This window comes from Passer domesticus, chromosome 3, assembly GCF_036417665.1.
Source record: "Passer domesticus isolate bPasDom1 chromosome 3, bPasDom1.hap1, whole genome shotgun sequence".
Classification (NCBI taxonomy): Eukaryota; Metazoa; Chordata; class Aves; order Passeriformes; family Passeridae; genus Passer; species Passer domesticus.
In genome coordinates, this window is record NC_087476.1 from 92,908,146 (window position 1) to 92,920,332 (window position 12,187).

General features: G+C 39.3%; 1 long non-coding RNA gene across 3 annotated transcripts in view; it reads right to left on the bottom strand.

The window, feature by feature from the left end:
• Positions 1-10,416: 10,416 nt before the first annotated feature.
• LOC135297150 (uncharacterized) overlaps positions 10,417-12,187 on the bottom strand; it is a 54,739-nt gene continuing 52,968 nt past the window's right edge. For all 3 annotated transcript variants that reach the window (XR_010359206.1, XR_010359205.1, XR_010359207.1), the window contains one exon: positions 10,417-11,533. This is a non-coding gene — a long non-coding RNA (uncharacterized LOC135297150). The remainder of the gene's footprint in view (positions 11,534-12,187) is intronic.

Below are 12,187 nucleotides of genomic sequence, written 5' to 3' on the forward strand. Positions count from 1 at the left end.
GACCAACAAGTAGATTTGTTCTTGTTTCTGAAACATTTTCTGCAATTTCTGCCAAGGCATTGACATATGTGAAGAACTGTGCATTTTTTTTTAACTCTGTCATTATTTCAGTTTTGTAGGATGTAGTCAATAACCATCAAATACTGAGATAAAGTGATATTCCCTGGAAGAAGAACAGTATAGTCAAATGGATTGGAAGATGAAAAGATTACATACAGAAATACTATACTCTTGGGAATTCTAGTGATGTCACTTTCAGAGTTCTGTCACAAGCAAGTATAGGAGGTGGTTTGCTTTATGTAACAGGTTCAATGCTCAATCTTACCTCAGGAGTGATTCCCCTGAGCACAGCTGGCTCCAGCCTGCCTCTCTTAGTTTGAGGACTGTGATGGGGGTGTTATGCAGGCTACACAACACCAGCAAAGTAGTCACTGCACCCACATGAAGCTTAGCAGAAAGAGGCTGAATTTGGCAACTTGTGTCCATCCCTCTCGCTTTCATTTGTAAAACCATTTGATAAAAACATATCATGTCAGGTCCCCTCAGTTTTGATAGTGATGGTTAAACTCCTGAACAGCTTGCCTTTAATGATAATTTCCCATTTAGAATCTAATTCATGTTCAGTACTCAGGCAATGTATATTTCATGAACTGCCCTGCTGACTGAGGAAGCTTCAGCTATTTTTTCTTCCAAAAAGATATTTAGCCTTACTTCCCCAGCTGGACAAAGCCAGTGATGAATAATTATTCTAATCACTTTTCTGAAATATCAAACTTGTCTCTCCTCATGGCAGAGAATTCCAAACTGTACTGGAGAAAGCAGATCGTGTGAATATCCTTGCTGTATTCCTAATTGTTTGCTCTGGCAGTTCCCAGTGAAGCAGCTGGTTGTCTTTGGAAAGCTATGCTTGTTGTTTTGGGTTTGAACATCATGTGTCTTTAATTTTCAGCACTAGCCACAAGGATAAGTATCACAAATATCTGCTTGAAGGCCTTTTGCCCTTGGGAACCCAATATATACTTGGCAGCCTCTCTGACAGTGGGACTGAGAGGAGAATCAAAGTTGACTCATTGCCTTATATCCCTTCAGGGAAAAGAAAAAATAAAAATGACAATTGCTGCTTCATTCAGTTGCCTGAAGCAAGTCTTTCCTCTTTTGTAGAGAATAAACTAATTTCATTTCTAAAAAAGTCTTCCTTCCCTCCGTATGAAAAAATTATTCCATCCAGTATGATACAGCTAATTCTGAGGCTTGGTTTCCTCACATCCCACTGTGGTCCCAGGTGAACTTCAGAATTGCATAAACCTGCACATAACCAGAAATGGACATTCACATCTTCCATTCAGTGCCTACCTCCAGCAGAATCTACTGTCATGTTCTTCAGCTGAGCATACAGTAAACTCTAATGAAAATGGGTTTGTACAATGCTGAAAATGGGTTTAAGGCTGGAGGTGGAAAAAATGTGGATTTTGCTTTATTTATTGTGGCCAAGCTGATCACAAACTCTGATTTCCTACTGCATGATTATGACCGGCCTGAATGAGCATCTTGCTATGACTTCCAGTGAAGATATGCATTACTCTGCCTGTGGATATAACTTCCCAAATATTCCCCACTTTCTATGCTACACTGAAGTGGAACAATCATTAGCGTTGGAAACATAATGATACAAAGGGGACGCCTGAGCTCCAGTGTATGCATTAGCTAAAGATTAAACAGTGTGCCAGTTGAGCTCTGATTCTTTTAGAAGTGTGGCTCGGCAGAACTCCAAGCTCACACCAAGTGATGCCAAGACATTTGCTCATGTCTCCATCACCCCTTATCTCAAGTGGTGAAACTGCCAGAAAAAATTTTCCTTAATGGAAAAATGGCAAGTATTGTGCATGTTGCTCTTTGTTATGTAAATCTGATTAGTTTATAATTTCGATTTGAAAATAAAATTCAACTCTTGTATTTTCAATGTGAAAAGCATCTTTCTTTAGGACAGCTTTTCCATTTTTCTAGGAAACTCATTCCTTTTGTTTTATAGCCATTTCAATTCAACACAAGAATCTTATGGAAGATGGTGACAATTATCAACTATGCAAGTCAATAATTTTATTTTCAAGTCTCCAAGTTTTGCTGTTAGCCCTGCAATTCAGTGCTATTCTAGGGAATGTTTTTGAGTTGATGAGGGATTTGTGATACTACTTAAATACGAAAGAGAATTTTAGGTGGGGAAGAAGCTCTCGAAGATGAATGGATGTATTACCTTAACATGGATCTGAACTTTGTATTGAAAACACTGCAGAGGCTTTCAGTGATACAGATCCCATTGGAATCAGCTATTGTCTAACTGAAAATAATAGGGAACGAAATGGTTCCAATTATTCCTGATTTGAAAGCTAAGCTGGTATGGCTTTTTTGATGCTTCATTTGAAATATGTTTGCATATTGCTTAATTATATTAATATATGTATTTAGTCACTGTGTCCAACACAGAGAATATGAACTTGATCTATAAGCAAGACCCCGTCTTTACACATGCAGCAATGTATGCCTGGACCTGATTGTACAATTAGCATTGGTTTTGATTTGTAACAATTTCCTTAAGTTATAAGCACTTCAGTTTTTATTAAAGTATGATTCCCATTTGCATTTTTTATGTCTACTTCCAGTAATTTATTGGCATGCAAGAAGCAAAGCTCCTAAATCGGTGTTGTGTATTTTATATAGAAAAAACAGACAGAGGTGTAGGACGAGGTAAAGTTCTTCTATTTCTTCTTCCTTCTTCCTTTTAGCTCTGCTCTACACTAAGTTGTGGAATCCATCTTGCACAACATTACACAGACATAAGAAGGCACCCTGTACTTGAGAAAGGACTGGAGTGAGAAAAGCAAGTGTGATGTTAAGAGCAAAGCACAGCAGAAAATACTTTAGGAGGATCTATAAAAAGTTTAAATTGGTAAAGCATGTATGTGGGTGGGTTAGAAAGAATAAAGCATAATTAAGTTACTGAAGCCTCAGCAGGACCCTGAACATTGTTCAGCGTGCATTGCAGTTTGCTTTAAAGAAATGTCAAGAATACCCACAACCTTAGAATGGGGACTTTTTTTGTAGTGTAGCATTAATTTCACCAAATGCATGAAGGCTGCCCTTTCTTGGGCTTTGCGTCACTGTGCTGCAGGGTACTGCAGGGTGTATTACAGGAACACGTGGAGGCAAAAGTCCCACCTTCTGCAAGCTGCTGACAGAGCAGGGCTGTCCATATTAGGCACAGATGAAAATCAGGAGAAACTTTGCTATCCTGCATGGCAAAAGGGTGCTGGGTCCCATCTTCCCCTGCAGTGGGTATAGCCCCATCTGGGTGTCCCCAGTGCCTCCACACTAATACCAGGAGAAGGGTGGATGGATGAGAGGAGGCAGCTTTGCCCTCTCTCCTTCTGAAGTACCAGGGAGCAGTGAAAAGCATGACAACCACAGACAAGTCTCCTTGCAGCTACTGAATAGCCTTTCTAATTACTCTACGAGGTAAACAGTTTAGGTCTGATGCCCTCGTGCCATGAGTGACCCAGACACTGCCCTCTTCTGCTCCTCACCAGTCCCTGCTTGCTTTTCTCTTTCCCTGGATATTCCTGGGGTAACCCTCAGTGACCACCTTGGCAGAAGATCCAGGCTTCTTCTTTACAAAAACCTATGTTGTGCCTGAGGCTGACAGAAGAAAACACCACTGTGAGCTTCATAAAGCATTTTGTTGGATGACAGCATTCTGCAGTCCTTGGAGCAGATCAGATCTGAGCCCAGCCATGTGAGTGGCCTAATGCACACAGTGCACAACAGGTGGGTCTCAAAACTGAAGCCAGATAGGGAATTTGGTCCCCAATTCAATAGGTAGCCTTTTATTTAACATTCCTTCTCACAGTTCCCAAAGCCTCTGGGAGTTGGTTCTGCCCCTTGTCCAGGCCCATGTCCTCCCCAAAACACACTCACAGGAACACTCAGCAGGCCCTGCACTGGCAGATTAGTGCAGCATTGTGGCTGGCAAGGTCATGTACAGCAGCTATAATTGTGAAATCATGAAGAGTAATGAGGATTTTAGCTGCTATTTTGCTCATAAATACACATTCTAATGTGCAGAAAAAAACCACAGTGTTGAATGAAAGTATTGTGATCTTCAGGGAAAAAAAAAATATGTTAGCCAGAAGTGTCATGCCTTTCCATATGGTCCACTTTAAAAAAAAGACCTTTTTTAAGATGGCTGCCAGCCAACATTTCAGAAATATTTTCTTTGTGTTTCTGTTCAAAGTGATTTATGTCCAAGTAGTCTCTAGCTGGTTCTCAAATTGCAGTAATGATTTTGATTGTTTGTTTATAGTTGTATCTGAACATTTCTGCCTGTCATATCATCTGTTCTGACCAGCATAAGTGTCATTTATAGGCAACTGCTGTGCCCATTGTTCTGTCTTGTTTCTGACTATTGACATGTATTGGATATAAGTTTTTGGAAAGAAAAGAGAGAAAAGGGACAGTGTTTTCACCTTGTTGACCAAGAAAACAAGTTTTTAAGGAAATTATTCTGACAGATGTGTTGGGAAGTCAGGATACTTGGGCCAAGTGGCAATTTTTTCCATGTGAAAAGTTGAAATACTTTCCCATAAAGAAGGTGAGTCCAGAGCTGCATGTCATCAACCCAGAAGCTGTGAGGCAATTGGACTGTGTGGGAAATGCAGTTGGGCCCAGCTGTGGTAAATAAGGTCATTGTGCAGGACAGTGCATGGGGAACGTGCTCCAAGACTTCGGGACTGGTCTACACAATGTCACAGAGGAGATTTAGTTGAGATGTCTGAGCTGAAAAGCCTGTCTGCACACCAGGCAGCTTGTTTTGCTCAGTTGAGACCCACGTGCACATTAATGGCTAGGATGTCCTTTAGGCAATTTTGCATGGCAACAGAGGGAAGGGAGAACAAATTTAAAGCAGAAAAAGAAAAGGGGAGAAAGAGGAATTGACAGTAAAGCAAAACAGTATTGAATCAAAATTCAAGAACATAATGTAGTTCATATCAATATAAATAACCATATGACAAATTCAGCTGTCTGTTTCAGTGAAACAACACTTTGTTTTTTAAATAATAAGCTCCAACAAATACTCCAATGTTTTGAGAGAAGCTGAAAATGTCCACCATCATTATGACAAAACAAAATAGTTACCTACATGAGTAGTCTTTTGCTTCTGTTTTTACCTTGTCAGAACAAGAGAAAAACAGTTAATGGACAATGAAGAAATTCTATAGTTCAAAGAGAAAAGCACACAGTATGCAAAGAGTTTGTCTAGTTGTTGGTTTGGGGTTTTTTCGTGTAGAAAGTACCTTTTCTTTAAGTGCAGCTATTTTTCTTTTCGAAATACATCAGAGAGATTAAAACTAAAAAATATCTTATTCTGTTCTTTAGCTGGGACTCCTACAGATTCATGTGCATTGGCCAACAGTCTGTTGTGATCACTGTCTCATCTGACTCAAATAAATGAGCTTGTGTCATTTCACTCAGCAATGCCTTTACCAAGCTTATAACAACATGCAATTAAAAGGTTGTGATCTGATAGTGTTTTCACTTATGCTGAGTTCCAATAAGTTTAAAACAACTAATCGCACCCACATTAGAGATTAAAATATCACATTAATCTTAAAGTGTAATGATACCAAAAGCATGATGTCACACTTTCTGAGTAAGGAATCCACCTTTCTGTGGAGGTTTTTGTGTTGAAGGGAGGGTCTTGGAGGTGAATGTGTGGTTCTTTGCTTCACCCCCATCTGCAGCCCTCAGTCTGCCTATAGACAGCCCTCAGGGGATCCTCACAGGCTGTTGCACAGAGAACTCTGCAGTGTGGAGTATGTAGCTTGCAAACTTAGCATCTTTGGTTTCTTGCAAATAATTTACCAGACACTGGAGATGCATCATGGTGAGAAAAAGAATGTGGGGTTTTTCTGAACTGTCATCCTTCATCTTCCAGACAGCTTCTCTTTTCCAGTGTTACTCTGCTAAATGAAAGTCCCAAAAGCAGTTTTGTTACTGAAGGCAGGTGTGCTCAGTGGTAGAGCAAGGCCCGCAGCTCCAGTCCAGTTTGTCTCATAAATAGAGCTCAGGAACGAGCAGGTTCAAGGAGCACCCCAGCTATCAGCAGTCAAACACTGTATCCCACATGCTAATGTTAATTTTAACAACACAGCCCTAAAATGAAATTTTTAGAAGGCACAAAGAGTACTGGGAGTGGAAGGAACAGAAGTTTTTGATGGAAGGAAGTAACATTCACACTTTGATAAGCTCCAAAAATGCCTTTTCCAAACAGAGGTGCTTTGTATTACACCATTCCTGTTGGCTCTTTGGGGGTTTTCCATTAGATGTAGGAACTTCTTGCCACAGAATAAAGGTCAGGCACTATTGTGCCTCTTTTATGATACTGACTAGCATAAATCATGTATACAAACTCAGGAAGTATTTATTTATGTGGAATACATACTTAAATAGTGGACTACAAATCATTTAAAGATGCCTGTGATATGAATCATGCCTCAATTTCATGGATAAGTGGAAACATTATGCAACTTACGAGTTTTTAAAGCGCTAACGAATCTGAACTTTACAGCAGACTGGAGCTGGACCTTTTCACCCCTTCTAATATAAGCTGTGGCTATTTAATATTCCTCACTAGGGAATAATGCTGACCTACAAGTCAGCAATATATTTGGCACCAGAGCCATGAACCTAGTGAGAACATAAACTAAACTGATTTTCAATTTTGGTACATTACAAAAAGGACCATTATTGTGAGGTTAGAGATGTCAAAGTTGGTGACCTGGTATAATGAAGTATTCCCTGCCACACAGTCACGCATGAAAAGTAATTGGAGGCAGTATAAACTTTTAGAGGCTTAGGACTTTTTCCCTCTTAAATTAAATATTCTTTTCCACACTTTTTTTTTTTTTTTGGTGAAACATCAAGAAAGAAATGATGCTCCTGTAAAGTTTGCTGTTGACAGAGAAATGTGTTTTTAGGAATGAGGTCACATCTTAACGCTTGGGTTACTTCCATAAGGCACTGATGAAAAGCAAGTTGCTACCTGCCAGCTAGGAATGACATTAAAATATTATGGCAGCATGGGACCAGCTTTAGAGCTTAAAATCCTGAAAGGACTGAGACAATGTCCCCTTTGAAGAACATTCCTGAAGATCACTTTACAGTTTCTGCAGCTTTAAAACAGAAAGCAAACTCCTTTATGTCTAAGCAGCAATGATTAAAGTTGTGCCTTCTTAGCTGCAAAGTCCACATCTGAAAACCCACCCCTAAAGTGTACACAGGTCTTTCAGCTTGTCCATCAGACATGTGTCCTAGCACTTTGTCTAGGGAATGGTCTTTTGATACTGTGGACCCCATGCTTCAGGGGTTCATTTATCACATCCCAACTTTCTGTGCTGGATTTGACCAACTTATTTCTGATTTCCTCTACAGCCCATGTGAGTGGGCACAGCATCTCTCCCCAGGAACTAGACTGCAGAGGGCACTCCTATATAAGAAGGAGTTGCAGTTTCCAGGCTCATTTACTTTTTGCCTTGATGATTCCTTGTAATTTTTTCTCTTTTAATTATTAGTGACACTATTATTGCACTAAAAGGAAAATCTTATTATTCTTGACAACTGGTTTTGTTATGATTATTTAATTTCCCCCTCTCCCCAAGTTATACAATTACAGTGGCTGTCAGTGCTCATATCATGTTCTGGTCATCAGCCTCAGAAATTAAACATACACAGAAGTACAACCTATAATATGCCATCCTAGGCATAACTTGAGCACAGCAGCACAGGGAGTGAATCAATGAGGACAGAGATGGCTTTTGCCATGTGCCTGGGAAGCAACAGAAATGCTGTCTGAGGCAGATTATCCATGGAGCAATATGAATTTCCTCTTGCCCCATCTCCAGGACAGTTTGTTGGAAGCACTACTTTGGTATGGATTTCAGCTGTGACTGAGAGAACAAAGGCAGCCTCAAACAACATTTCCTGAGCTTCATGGGGGTGGATTTCTGCCCCTAAATGTACTGGGAGATGGGGCTGGACAAACAGGCTACAACTCAGTGTGGCCAGAGCTCTGCAGTTTGCTGACATAGTGGAAGGAGTATGTTGGCTGGAGACTCTGAGTAGCAAGCGGCTGGGTTAAGGCTGCCAAAATGCAAACTCCTCTCCAGAGCTGTGATACTGGGCCACTGAAACCCTGAGAAGCCCCAAAATTAGGAAGCAGTGTAGTTCATGACAGCCTCACACACACACACATGTACACACAATCCTCCCATTTTTATCAGCCAGAGGTAAAACCTGCAGAGGCACCATCCAGCAACTCTGTCTTAAGGCTGAGCACCTTAAACCTAACAGATGTAACTCTAGAAGTTCAGATGGAGTCTATGGAGCTCCTACATTGCAGTTGAAATGTCCTTCCAATTTTTAGCTTAGTTTAACGAGAACAAGTCTGCACTAGCCTCGGCTTCTGCAGGGGATACAGCTCACGTATCATCCAGCTGACAACAGAAGGGTCATTTCATTTCCTGTGGGTAGTGGAAAGTGATCTTCCTTTTCACACTTACTTCTGGAAGCCTGTCACAGGGAAAGTGTAAGATCAGGCTAATGCTATGCAAAAGGCTGGCTGAGTAAGGAGAGTGGGACCTGGCTGTCGGAGCAGCACACACTTCCCAGCTGAGCCTTGAATCATGTTTATTTTCAAACCAAAGACCTCACATTTCAAGTGAGAGATTTGCTCAGTAAAATGCATGCATTTCATATTTCATTACCACATGCTGTATGTCTCATACAGTGGTTAAGAAATGAAGGAGTGTGGAAAGGACAGTTATTCAGGGGAGCTGTAACTATAAAGATTCCATTGAATAGGATTTTCCCTTGTTCCAAACTGTTATCTCACCAGATAAAAACATTGTGCTTTATGATTAAGCTGATTGTGTTGGACAAGCCAGTCTGTAGCCCTAGAAGACTGGATTTTCAAATGTGCTGAGCACTGGCAGCTGCAACCAAAGTCAGTGGGGATATTTAAAGTGCAAATAATGCAGAGTTCTTTAAAAATCCAGGCCGGAGGCTGTCTGTGAAAGAGGAGTAGAGATGCTACCTTGTCTCACAGAGGGGCTGTGAACATTTATGGCACAACTACTTATACCAGTGAGAAGTTACGCTGAAAAGTCTGATTAAAAAAAAACATTTCTTCAGATCAGGGTTTGATTATAAATATTAAAAGGGGCCTCAAGCTACACACTGAAGAGTAAGGAGGAAACAAATATGTAGACTGAATGGATAATAGATCATGCCACTCCCTCCCAAAACAGGTTAAAAATAGTATCAGGCACACCACATGAACTGAATTAATGTTGTGTAGACCTATCTAACTTCAGGATTCCCTTCAGAATTCCCCCTGAAGCAGCTGTGTGATACTTTTTTAAAATGTTCAATATAATAAATATACATAAACAATGCATATTTATAAATATGCACAAAAATGTGTATTTGAGTAAAAAATCCCCATAGATAGTCCAGTAAGGGGAAAGGAAGATGATTAAGGAACAGATGCAGCTGACATGCAAGGGGAGGCTGAGAGAGGTGGGACTGCTGAGCCTGGACAAGAGGAGGCTCATGGTGGGAATCTCATCAATGTGTGCAAAAGGAGGGTGTAGAGACAAACTCTATACATTGAAAGGAAAAGAGATTAAAAGCACCAACTGAAACACAGGAAATTCCATTAAGAACATTTAAGTAAAAGACAGTTTTACTGCAGGTGTGATCCAACACTGGACAAAGTTGCCTGGTGAGATTCTGGAGATATTCCCGGAGATGTTCAAAATTCAACTGGGCATGGTCCTAAGAAACTGTTCCATTGACTCTTCTTTTAGCAGGAGTTTGGACTAGATAATCTCCAGAGGTGGTGTCCAAACTCATCCACTTTTCAATAAGTGAGGAAATATTTTTTTAATTTCTTCTTTATTCAATTTCTTTGTGGAATTGATAGAATAGATTAAGTTGCCTTCTGTTTTAGGTTGGGATTTCTGCTTTTTTTTCTTCTTTATCAACTTTATTTTTTTAATTTTTGAGGATGTTGCTGTCTAATTTTAGAGGTCATTGTAATCTTCTGCCAGGTCTGCTGAGGTTGAAACCTCTATTCTTTTGTGCATGAAATTTCAGAACATTACTGAGTGCCCTACTGACAAATTCAAAACAAATAAAAAATAGGCATGGATTGTAGCACAAACTGAAATGAAAATATTCTCCCTGATATCACTACATAAACTGAATTTATTTCAATGTATTTTTCAACTGAATAGGGAAAACACTTGTAATAAGTAAGGACTAATTTGCCCATAACTACCTATAAACTGAAGAACTGACCAAGAATGAGATCTGACATCCTAATAATAGTGAAATTATTGTATAAGATCAGAAATTTGTAATTTAAATCTTTTAGGGGAGTATTTTTAAGGAAATTGAAATACCAAAGTTGAATACCCATAAAAACAATAATTAGAATTATCAGTAAATATTGCCCTGCAGGCTGCTGTTACAGCTAAGACAGTTTTGCAATGTCTTAGATGCCATGAAAGTGATTTATTTGCTTCTCTTTCTAAATGTTAGGGAAAACTACACTCTGTTGCTGTAACGTATTTCCTGCCTTTCCATGAATGATTGTGACTGACCTATATATCGCTTAATATTCATTTTTGCTAGGTTTTCAAATTAGTATTTGGCCATTTAAGACTGGCATGACATAAACTCAGCAGTGTGCCTTGCCAGAGTGATGGGAACACTTCTAAATACTGCTGTATAAAGGATGGAAATACAGCAAACCACTTAAATGATTAACACAGTTGCTATTACACCGGCTGGAAGAAAATTAGAGAGTGATTCACATTGTTTTGTTACTGCAATAGTTACTTGTGTTTGGATTGTGGCAGCATTCAAAAATTGTTCAACACAGCTGCAAAAAAACCCTATCAAAATCTATAAATACTTCACAGGCAAGTAGAGACAATGCTGTGTCATGTTGCACACTTTAGTTATGGAAGATCTTAGAATCAGATATAAATTTTTTTTCGCAATTTCTTTTTTTTTCCTCCTCTTTAACATTATTTTTTAACTATTTGTTGCAGTTGACCTGCACAGATATTTCTTGGTGGTTTTGTTGGTTTTTTTTCTCCTGTAGTACACTGAAAAATGCAACTGTCTGGTATATTTATATCATGTGAGCATGTAATAAATGTTACTAGATCATCTTTTTGCTCATCCAAAATTCTAAGTAGAATGACTCTTCTGTGCCTTATCTTCCCAGATTCAACAACGCCCCAAGCACTGAACTTCTATTGTGGTATCCAGGCAGATTTTCAGATGGACCAAATTATATATGGTTCATGGTTGGACTCAATATTAGAGACTTCTTCCAATCATAACGATTCCATGGCTGTGTGCTGACTGGAATCTCTCACAACATTGTTTTGCCTGTTGTCCAGATTATTACCTATTGAATATGATGAGAATGAATAAAAGTGAGGATTTCTTTAAGTGCCTTGAAGGTGGAAGAAAGACAAAATGGGGCAGAGGCAGTGGAAAGACTAAAACATCCCTTAGGCCCCAACAGAAAGACCAAGAAGCTTGAACCAGTATTTTCTGCCTATGAAAGAATCCACTGATGAGTGTTCTAAACCTCATTTTCCAACTTTCCTGAGCTATAGCAAGGGTTATTGGTTTTGGTTAAAGACTGTTTCACAAACAAAGACTTATAGGAGTCACTGAGTTGTTTTCTGACTCCTTCCTGTGCCATGTTTGGCAACCCAAAACAGGATGAAAATGGCCTTTTTAAAAACAGCAGTTAAAGGACCCAAAAGACAGTTTCCATCAAACATTAGTTATTTTTATGCTCAGCTGGGGGTGTTTGAGCTATTTATGAAGTCCAGATAGAGAAATTAACATTTATGAATAATCTTACAACAAATTATGAGTGGCACCATGCTGAGTTGTATACCATTTTCTTCTACAAAAATATTTACCATTATATTTTGTGGGACATTTCTAACCCAAAGGATTCACACCAAAAAAAAAAAAAAATCCCAACCATTATTACAACAGTATAGAGCAAAATGGCACACAGCAGAATGATAATTGCATACCATAA